This window comes from Anabrus simplex, chromosome 4 (genome assembly GCF_040414725.1).
Source record: "Anabrus simplex isolate iqAnaSimp1 chromosome 4, ASM4041472v1, whole genome shotgun sequence".
NCBI classification, from domain to species: domain Eukaryota; kingdom Metazoa; phylum Arthropoda; class Insecta; order Orthoptera; family Tettigoniidae; genus Anabrus; species Anabrus simplex.
This window is the reverse complement of record NC_090268.1, coordinates 190,481,902-190,493,323: the sequence shown is the minus strand read 5'-3', so window position 1 is coordinate 190,493,323 and position 11,422 is coordinate 190,481,902.

Genomic DNA, 11,422 nt, shown 5'->3' with positions numbered 1-11,422 from the left:
AAGATGGTTTTCCGGGGTTCCCATTTTCACACCAGGCAAATGCTGGGGCTGTACCTTAATTAAGGCCACGGCCGCTTCCTTCCAACTCCTAGACCTTTCCTATCCCATCGTCGCCATAAGACCTATCTGTGTCGGTGCGACGTAAAGCAAAAAAAAAAAGAAAAGAAAGAAAACTTCCAAAATTCTTAATTGATGGGTTAACCTTCTCACTCTGGTGGGCTGCTGTAGCAGTCTGAAGAGAGCCGTGGGTGGTAAACTGCTGTAGCAGTTGTATGTTCGGCTTTTCTGTGCTTCAGTACGATAGCCTGCTGAAGAAGTTAGGTCTTCATGATATCTAGCAGTTGTCTTGCTAGTCCATTATTACTGTTGAGTCACCAGATGTTACGGACAATCAGTTACAAGGACCGAACTAAAAAGGAGAACGTAGAGTGGCTGTCTCGCAGCCATATTTTAAGCGATCAAACCAAGAGAGCGTAGTGAGGTAGAAAGTACACAGGCTGCAGGAATGAAGACTAGTAAAGTTTCCTCGGTAAGGAAAGTGCTCAAAGGTGCATACTGTCTTTAAAATACAAGGTATGCATACATATTGCATAACGAAGGAAAAATAATATATTTCCATTAATTGCAAAAGAAATCACAATACAGTGGCATTAAATGCATTTAGTCCTACTTCGACGGAATATAATACTGGCGTGTGGCTTTCGATTTGGCGACGTGTAGGCGACCTGCGCCTCGAAAGGATTAACCATTTGATATTTAAATTTCCAACCCAGGCAAAAGGCCACATCCTATCCAGTTAGCCATGGAGCCTGACATAATAATAATAATAATAATAATAATAATAATAATAAGCATAATAAGATCTTGTAGGATAAACCGTTTAAATTAATTGTTTGTATTTGCCTTATGTCGCACCTACTCAAAACACGTCTTAACGCTGCGATGGGATATACAAGGCTAGGACTGCAAAGGAAGTGACAGTGGCCTTAAATAAGGTACGGGCATTTGTCTAGTGTGAAAATAGGAAACCACGGAAAACAGTCATCAGGGCTTGCCGACACTGGGGTTAGAACCTACTATCTCTCGAATGCAAGCTATTAGCTACATCACCCAAACTGCACAGCCACTTGCTCGATCAGACCTTACTATCCACGGCTTTAGAATAATAATTTTTCGTAAATTGCATTATTATTATTATTATTATTATTACTACTACATAATGTCCGGCTCCGTGGCTGAACGATCAGTGTGCTGGCTTTCAATTCAGAGGCTCCGGATTCGACAAGGTTGGGGATTTTACCTGCGTACTCCTTAGTTAATTCCTCCGGATCGGGAACTGGGTGTTTGTTTGACTCAATAACTATCTGTCCGAATGGTCAGCGTACTGGCTTTCGGTTCAGAGGGTCCCGGCCGGGTCGGGATCTTAACCTTCATTGGTTAATTCCAATGTCTCGGGGGCTGGGTGTTTGTGCTGTCCCCAACATCTCTGCAACTCACACACCACACTATCCTCCACCAGAGTAACACGCAGTTACCTACACATGGCGGATGCCGCCCACCCTCATCGGAGGGTCTGCCTTACAAGGGCTGCACCCGGCTAGAAATAGCCACATGAAATTACATTAAAAAATTAACTATCTACACACATCACACTACAAATCACCAAAGAAACACGCAGTAGTGAATACACCCTTTCACATAGCTCTGCTATAGGTAGTTTCAACGCATTGCAATACCGTATTTCACAATGCATCAGCAACTGAATAACGCGATGAACCTCTTATCCTCGTATCAGGTATTGACTTTAAAAAGTGGAAGATGCGGAAGACATAACTCGGCTAATGCAGCTGTACACAAAGTCACAAACCTAAAAGAAGGATGGGAAGCTTCGCATGAATGAAAGCCATTAAAATATGCGCCAAAATATTTGACTTAACTGTATACTGTTTTTAAAAGTAATCAAATTGTTGTGCCTTAACGTGAACGAATGCAAATTAGGAAACGAAGTGCTGGAAGTATGTCGTACGGTACGCACGGCAAGCCACGCTAGGCATCCTTCCTCAAGGTCATGCATCTGCTCTTGTTTCACCGGAGTGAAAAGGTTAATTCTACACCAGAATTAAAGTGGTCATTAAATAATTCAGGGTCCCAGTGGGAGTTGCCACAAAACAATATTTTGCAATGAAAGAGGAATTTGTGAAATGTTTTGTAGGAATGTGACATAGAATTGAAATTGTTCGAACTTGTTCATGAAAGGGATGCATTACGGACAGTGCTTTGAATATTGGCCATGCTAAACCTTCATAGGGAAAGTTATAAGGTTAACTGGCATTCATCCGCTAGGCTTACAGTACTAAGTCTGAGGAAAAGAAAGTTTCAGGAGTGCAGTATCATTTTTAACAAGCTGGTGAGCTTTTAATATAGAATGATTTCAAGTTCTATTGAGTAATTTAAGACCAATATTCTAACAAACAAAAAACAGTAATGTATAGGGAACATGCATGGTCCGGGGTTTTAATTAAAAATTTGCCAGTCTGATTCAAAATTTCATGCAGAATTCAAAAATGTGATCAGAATATACAAATAACTCCAAACATGATAAAAATCTAAATTAAAGTACGAAAATGTCGTGTGACGCAAGTACGCGATTCCATTGGTCTGACGTCATCGTACAGGTTGACTCAATTAGCAGACGAAATAACACACAGTGTGCTGTGAGAAATAGGATACACTTCACGTATTTCTACTTTATGTTAGTGTCTGGTATAATTAAATTCAAGGTATATATATTGGGTAAAAATCTGAGTGGTATATTTTGGACTTCAAATGAATCCTGCACAGACAGTGAGGCAGAAAAGTTATAAATGATGTGCCTTTAAAAGGGCACAGTAGTTTCACATCGCATAACACATACAACCCTATACAAATTGTTTATAAATTGTCCAAAGGACACTAAAACTAGGGATAAATGTATTTTTGCGAGCCAGAGAAGTGTTGGGGATATATCGGAAAAGTCTACAGTTTCTTTGAAGATCATTTTAACAGTTGAATTTGTTAGAATTTTCAATCACTGTTCCGTTTCAGCTGTTCTAGTAGTAAAACTTTAAATTTTATTGTATGATGCTTTAATTAAATGCTTCAATTTTCATCTTAGAATATGAAAGTAATAAACAGTGCATTAACTAATGCTGATTATTAAAGTATTCTCCAAACCTAACCTAAGGTTTGGGTGATCCATGTCAAGGTAAAAATTCAAAGGGGTTATGAACTATATTGACAGCTCTAATTATACCAATTTATCTTGGCATGCGACGGTTATTTCTTTATTGAAGAGCTTACATTTGTAAACAAATTTAGACTATAGCTAAATACTCTATAACATAACAAAAAGTAGGCGTGTACATCATGAAAGAAAAAAACGTGAATTTAACAAATGTATATCTCTACACAAAACCAATGCTTGTCGGTTGGAGTGGTCTGTCTTAAAAGTTGACTATGCTCAATTATAATAATTATCATAATAAATAAAGAACATAATTGCACACAGATGAAAATACATTACTAGTACTAAGTTTTAGGTTATACAAGCCAAGTCAATAAACCGAGGGGTAAAAAACACACCACCCACAGACTTTCCTATATTGAAAGACTAAAATGTCACCAACACTTTTCTTGCTTGATATGCTCAGCTTGTTAAAAGCCAAATGTAATTAATGTTATTGGCATTACGCCCCACTAACTACTACGGTTTTCGGAGACGCTGAGATGTAGGAATTTAGTCCCGCAGGAGTTCTTTTACGTGCTAGTAAATCTACAGACACAAGGCTGACGTATTTGAGCACCTTCAACTACCGTCAGAGTGAGCCAGGATCGAACGTGCCAAGTTGGGGTCAGAAGGCCAGCGCCTCAACCGTCTGAAGCACTCGGCCCAATTTGTGAAAACTAGATGAAGTCATATTTTTAATCTTTATCATGTTTAACTTTTTTTTCCTCCAAGATATTGAATGTATCTCTTCCATGGGCCTCGGAAGTGGGTAGGCCAGTTGCCCGAACCATATGTGTTTTTTTCTCCCGGAATGATAGATTGTAGACCTATAGTACTATGATTCTTTCTTTCTTTCTTTCTTTCTTTCTTTCTGTTTTTCTTAATCGTTTTACCCTCCAGGGTTGGTTTTTTCCCTCGGACTCAGCGAGGGATTCCACCTCTACCACTTCAAAGGCAGTGACCTGGAACATGAGACTTTGCGTGTGGTGATACAACTGTTGAGGAGAGCCAGTACCTAGTCCAGGTGGCCTCACCTGCTATGCTCAACAGGGGTGTTGTGGGAGGATGGCAAGATCGGAAGGATGGACAAGGAAAAGGGAAGGAAACAGCCGTGACCTTATGTTAGGTGCCTGGAGAAGTGGGGAAACTACGGAAAACCACTTCGTGGATGGCTGAGGTAGGAATCGAAACCCTTCTACTCAGTTGACCTCCCGAGGCTGAGTAGACACCGTTCCAGCCCTTGTACTATGTATTTTCAACTTTCATGGCAGAGCCGGAAACCGAAACCCGGCCTCCGGGGGTGGCAGCTAATCACATTAACCACTACATCACAGAGGCGGACTAGTACTGTAATGCTACCTATATGTTTATGTTAGTGCTGAAATCCGATTTGTTACTTTAGTAATGCTGAAAACCCCAAAATGTAATGTTATTTTCTAATATGGGAATCAGTCTAGAAGGAAATGTTGGAAGTGATGTGATTTCTATCCAGGTTCGTTGTTATCCTAATACTATGAGTTACAGTACAATGCACATATATAAAAGATGCCACTTAACAATTTGCTTTCGATCTGCGAATTTCTGCGGTCACAAAAGTCGCTATTTTTCAAGAATGATGACATCTACACAAGGTAGGTTGCCTTACTGTGCTGTTTTCAACCCTTCTTCTGTCATTTTGAAGTTGTTCGCGATCACGAATAATAAACAATCGGCTTTTAGTAACAGCTGAAGCACAATGGCTGGTAGTGATGCATGCGATACTGGATCGTGACGTCACAGCGCGCCGCTTTCATCAGAGGACGTTTTACTCGCTTTGCGGGAAAATACTTTTAAATATTTTTTAATGGTAGAAAACAAGGCAACTTACCACAATGTAATACGTTTACGTACTATTTTATTGGTTTACTTTTAAAAATAAATATGTTTGAAAATTATGCATGTTCCCTACTGTGACCCAGTACTACGATACATCTAGTTCATCATGTTTGTTTTCCATTTCACACTTAAATGACTGATATGCATAAATATAAGCAGACGTGCCAAACTTTGAAGTGGGTCACCAGTAATCCCACTATTAAATCCACCCCCACCCCTCCCCTGCACCTCCTTAATTCTTTCGATTCAAATCCACTGCATGCTCTCCTCCAGACATACTCCCCTATAATGGCAAAGTTTCCTAAAATGATGTATGACTGTATCATCTTGTTGCAGAAATCAATTCATTAAGTTAAAGACAGGTAATGTAATCTACTCCGAAGAAAATAGGAAAACAGTTTTATATGTGGGTCCAATTTCAAACTGCTTGATGCTGTCATTTTTATGGTGGGGCTCACTACAAAACAGGAGTGTCAAAGCTTTCCACTACATGTCTCATTACAGATGTTGGTAGGGATGGGTACAAAACATGGGAGAGGGAGAGCAATATTTTAATGTATTCTATCAAGCGGATCTTTTTTACTATTAGATAGATAACCAAACGGTTGGGAAATTTCTATATTTTTTAAGGTACCGTACATTAGGGAAGAAAAATAACAAGCATATCACTGAAGATCCCTTAATGTCCAAGGCCTATAAAATTGTTCAGATACTTAGTAGCTTTTTTGAGAACAACTACTTTGGAAGTAGATTTTTCAAAAAAGCTTCCTATTTAATCTGAATTGTGTCCACGTGACTGTTACCAAAGCAAACGAAAAGTGCGGGTAAGTATATAGGTTTCGGAGGGGACCTGTTGCAGGTCTGCTCGTGATGGCGTTCTTATAAGTTTCAAGAGGACTCCAGCATACATTGAATTCAAAGGTATGTATTCACTGAACAAGCTATCCACATTTCATTCATGCCGCGGAGATTTTCCTTTAAAATCCATATAAATTAACCAACTATGAAAAACGCTCCTTAATTTCTGCTCGCTAGATGTGTCCCCAAGTTCTAACCGTACACACGGAAGTATGTTGAATGTGAAATGTAAAGTAAATGGGCTGTTGAGGCTAGAAACAATGTTTGGTTCGTACTTTACAACAGCGTTAATGAACACATTTCAAAGAGCAGTCCGGAACTGGAATAATCGGTGTGTGTCAGTAAGTTCATTGAACAGTGCTCTTGCAATGAACAGCATTTGAGAAATATTTTAGTTCATGGTTTTGTACAATTTTCTTCCCATGTTTACAATACAGTGTAAGGATTCGTCAAATTTTCTGTTCTGGCAACAGTAAATATAGTACGTGTAATCAAAATATTACTGTATTTTATCCTTGTATTTTTCGTTGAAGCATTAGAAGTATACCCACTAGCCTAAGTGAATCTCAAGTATATTTAAGCAGATTAAGAGTTCTGGTAATATTAAGAGTTAGCATACTTTACTTTACTCCTGTCGTGAGGATGTAAACTTACAAGTGTCCAGAAGTATCCCAGCAATTTACATATACGTGGAGACCGTCAGTATTTTGTGTGAACTTACTCTGGGTTTTGTAGTCCTATATCTTGATAAATCTTATTTTATCACTGTTGAAATGTACAGTACTAGGACATTTTAGATTTAGTACGTGGCATTTAAAATTGCTCAGATGAAACTTATTGTTTTGTTAGCAGCTGAAGGGTATGTTCCTAAAAGTATAAGAGATCGCCAATATAAAGAAAACGTCTTAAGACTACAAACAATATTACCCGCTGTGGGTGGAGGATATGGGATACCCCCACGGTATCCCCGCCTGCCGTAAGAGGCGACTATGGTTTGTGGTCTGGCACACGTGAACTGGGAGGATGTGAAAACATCCCAGAGGTAATCTTTGCCTGTCGTAGAAGGCGATTAAAAGGGTCCTGTGGCCGTCGGTTCCCTCTTGCGGGTTCCTTTTTATAGACCTGTTCGGAATTTAAATGTGCTTCCTGACTGCAGACGTGCCTGCAACGTGTGCACCTTTCCCCAAAAGCGCAGTCGGTGTTCACATCTCGTGGCGGAGCTATGGGATACATGCCTACACGGCATAATTTAAGATCGGACTTCTGGCAATACTTCTCAAGCGAGGCTGGCATTACCATGGTGGCCGCAGTGGCTGCCTGTAATAAACATTCGGCGAAGATACTTCGGGCATGGCTTCTAAACGTCTCAAGCGTGCACAGGATGGTCCGCTAGGGATGTACATGACATAATAGGATGCAAGCCCTTGAGAAGAAAAAAATATATATTTCCCCAATTTCCTGGTTGCTACCAGGACTGATGGTGACGACTTCAAGTTTGCGAAGAACATTGTATTTATTCTCCAGATACACAGGAATCTTCTATGGATTTTAGTACAGAAAATGCGTGGTGGTAGCTTGCTACTTAAGACCCACAACGTATTCCAAGTGGAAATATGAACGCTTTGGCAGTATTCCTATCAAACCATCTTTGAACCAGATGCATGGTGTTATTTTCCGGCAGGATATGGTGTTGAACATTTACGATGAGCTGATGTAAGACACGGTCAACCGGGGCGTGGTAGAAGTCCGGTGAATTATGCGCAACGTCAACAGCAAGGACATCGCCACTGGCGCCTTCATTGTCTCCGAGCTTCTAGTGGCTCGTAAGACCAAGATCAGAAGCAGCTTATGTGATGTGAGGCCATACATCCCTCGTCCCTGGCGGTGTTATAATTGCTAGCATCTTGGTCACATGAAGTCCAGGTGGTCAAACAAATATACTTATGCTAGTCGCGGACGTGATACTAAGCGGAAGAGCACACATCTCCACCTCATTGCACTAACTGTCCTGGTACCCACCGTCCATGGGACAGGAACTGTCCTGTATACCTGAGGGAGGAAGATCCAGGACATTACAGTACTGGGCAGCCTTTTGTTTCAGGAAGCCCGCGAAAGGTACAATGCGATGAACGCTCCATAGCAACGGATGGATTACAGCACAATGCCACAAACTCTGATTCCTTCAGTACTTCGTTTAACATCCATCTGGGTAAATCAGCCCCAAAGCCAAAGAAATTTCTTAGATTTACTCTCCTTCGACCATCACAAAGCCACTGGCTGTGAAGCCAACTTCACAGGCACGACAGGGGAGGAGAACCAAGGCCACCTTCCCCAAACGGCCGGTGAATTCGATGAAGGAGGCATCATCGACCGGGGCCAGGAGGTTGTCTCCCAGCCCGTCTAAGGGAGCCGGCGGGGAAAAGGAAGTACTTCTTCCGCGCTGGCTGTTTCACACAATACTCTGTGGGGCTCACTCGGTCTTTGGTAACAGGGAAAGGCAAGTTGGAGAATTTGATTCGAGAACTAGCTTTTATATCTATCGAATACAGGGGAACCGACTCGCTTAAAATATTGTTAGTGGACTCTTCTGTAGCATAAACTTGAGTCTATCCAGCCGTGCATTGTTTCTCTAGTTTCGGTCAGATGTATATGACGACCTCTCTGAGAGTCCTCTTCCCGATTAGTCTTACAACTTTGAATTAGCAATCCATCGACACACCCAACTGGATTCTGAAGCGTATTTGTGTGTAACTTAAAAGCTTTTCAGTCTGTCGAACACTCAAGTTAAATATAAATGACATGCTTGTAAAAAACACATTAAACAAGGTGACTATCGTTTAATAATGTTTATTCCTACATGTATGTTACAGTGTAATATTTATGTTGTGTGTTCGACAGACTGAAAAGCTTTTAAGTTACATTTAACTGAGTCGATATTGGAAAGTATGGCTTCCTTCTCAACAAACGTGTTCATTTGCCGAAGTTTACATTCTAGCATGTGTCTGGCCGGGTACCCGCTACGGTATGGAGTAAGACCGTACAGCCAGCGACTCAACGCCGAGTGTCGGGCGGCGGTAAATAACTCGACCCCCTAAAGGAGCCAACGGCTTTGGGCGGATGAGCTCCTTTAGCTGGGGTGATGGTCCCCTCAGTGGAGGAAATGACACTGGAAGCCATCATACGTTAGAACCAACGGTTGGAGGGAGAACTTGTTACCATTGTGGTTCCCGACGGTCGGGAAGGCTGAAGAGGTCATATCATATGAACTGGCGGTGAAGGCGCAGCTCATATTAAGCCGGTTGCAGTTCTGGTAATCTGTAATCACATTCGTCATGTGCCGTGATGAATGGAGGTGCGTGCTAGGTATCTCCCTGGCAAGCTGCGTTCCACCTTAAACAAATGACTCTTAATGGCAATAGTTCCTGCCATTTCCTGTAAGTCCAACGACGATCGGTGGAAGCAGATTTTAAGTGAAGCTGGAAGTTCCCAGTCAGGACCTGCAGTGTGATGGTCGCCTTCTTCAGACCTGTGACAACTCGGGGAACCGGTGTTGATATGTAGCAGGGAAGGATAATTGTTGATAATCGCTGCCCACTGTGCGGATGGCCCTAGAAAATGTGAGCTAAAGATCGAGAGTCATAAACTTGGCTGGGAATCGGATCCAGAAGTTCACTCTCAATTTTTGCGGATGAAGACCAAGAAAGAAATATATGAACATAACTGGTGGAACGTCAGGACTCTACTGGACTAGACGGATAACAATAGACCCAAAGAGAACAGCTCTAATTACTCACGAGCTAGCTAGACTGGATATCGACGTTGTTACTTGGTGTGAAATCATGTTATGAGGTGAAGGACAAACCAATGAGACCAGCTCAGGCCACAGTATTTTTCGGATAGGAAGGCATGCAGAGAACCTCGCATTTGTGGCGTCGGGTTTGCAGTGAAAAGGAAGTAGTGGAAGATCATTACTCACCTCTATTCCATTCGACTAAAGACTCGCGACTCTTCCAATTCTTTTTGCTAGAAATACTTTTGCCATCTTTGTCCCCATTTGTAACGATGATAATTCTAGAATCAGTTATACAAATAATCGAACAGTATTCTGGCCAAGAGAGAAACTTTAGTTGCTTGGCAATATTAATGCCAGACCTGGATAGGAGAGGGGGGGAGTGTCAAGGATTATTAAGGTTTTGGAAAATGCCATAAAAATGGACTACTACTGCTTGGTCTCCGTACTGGAATACGGAACCTTCTTCACCAATAAGCTGTTCGTTATCCGCTGCCTGTCGCGAGGAGAATAAAACGGGATCTTGTGGGTTGTTGACAACGGGTTCCATAGCCAAGTCCTGGAATTGCTTCCACTTGTATTAGGTTCTTCCTATCCTATCCGGCCTTTATTGGTCAACTTCTGTTCTTTTCCTACCCCAACGCTATCAAGTCACAAGGCTTAGAGTATTCCATTTTCGCGCCCTTCGTAGCCCTTGTCTTTCTTTGGGCAATACCTTCACTTTTAGAAGTGTTGGATCCCTTTCATTTTATTCTCTGATTAATGATAATAGAGGATGGTTGCCTAGTTGTGTTCCCTCTTAAAACAATCACCACCACCTTCAATTTTCCCCCTGATTAATGTTTGTGGGCGATAGTTGCTCAGTTGTACTCCCTGTTAAAACAATCACAGCCACTTTCAGATCACGTGATCCCCCTGTGGGTGGGGGTGGTAGAATAACACCCTCGGTATCCCCTGCCTGTCGTAAGAGGCGACTGAAAGGAGATCAGGGGCTCTTAAATTGGGAACGTGGGTTGGCGTCCACATTCTCTACCTGAGTGTGACATTGCTTCCTCTTGTGCTCTTTGATCTACCTTATCCGACCTCCTTTAGTCTACAAGTTCTTTACCGACCGTGATGGTATTAGGTTTCCAAGGCTCAGGAAGTCTCATTTTGACGCCCTTTGTGGCCCTTCGGCTTTTTTGGCCGATTTCTTAATTTTTTGAAGTTTCGAACCCCTTCCAATTTTTCCTCTGCTTATTTTTAATACAGGATGTTTGCCCTGGTGTATTTCCTCTTAAAGCAATAATCACCATCACCCCCTTAATGATCACGTGGATGCATCCACGCTTCAAGCATTGGCATTTCATGGACTGGATCATTACTTGGCAGCATGATAGAAAATTCACTCTGGCCGGACTGAATGGCTCACGATGATTGAGGCGCTGGCCTTCTGACCCCAACATGACAGGTTCGATTCTGGCTCAGTCCGGTGATAGTTGAAGGTGCTCCAATACGTCAACCTCGTGTCGATAGATTTACTGGCACGTGAAGAACTGCGGGACTAAATTGCGGCTCCTCGTCGCCTCCGCAAACCGTAAAAGTAGTTAATGGGACGTAAAGCCAATAATATTATTTGAGATACGAAAGAGGTA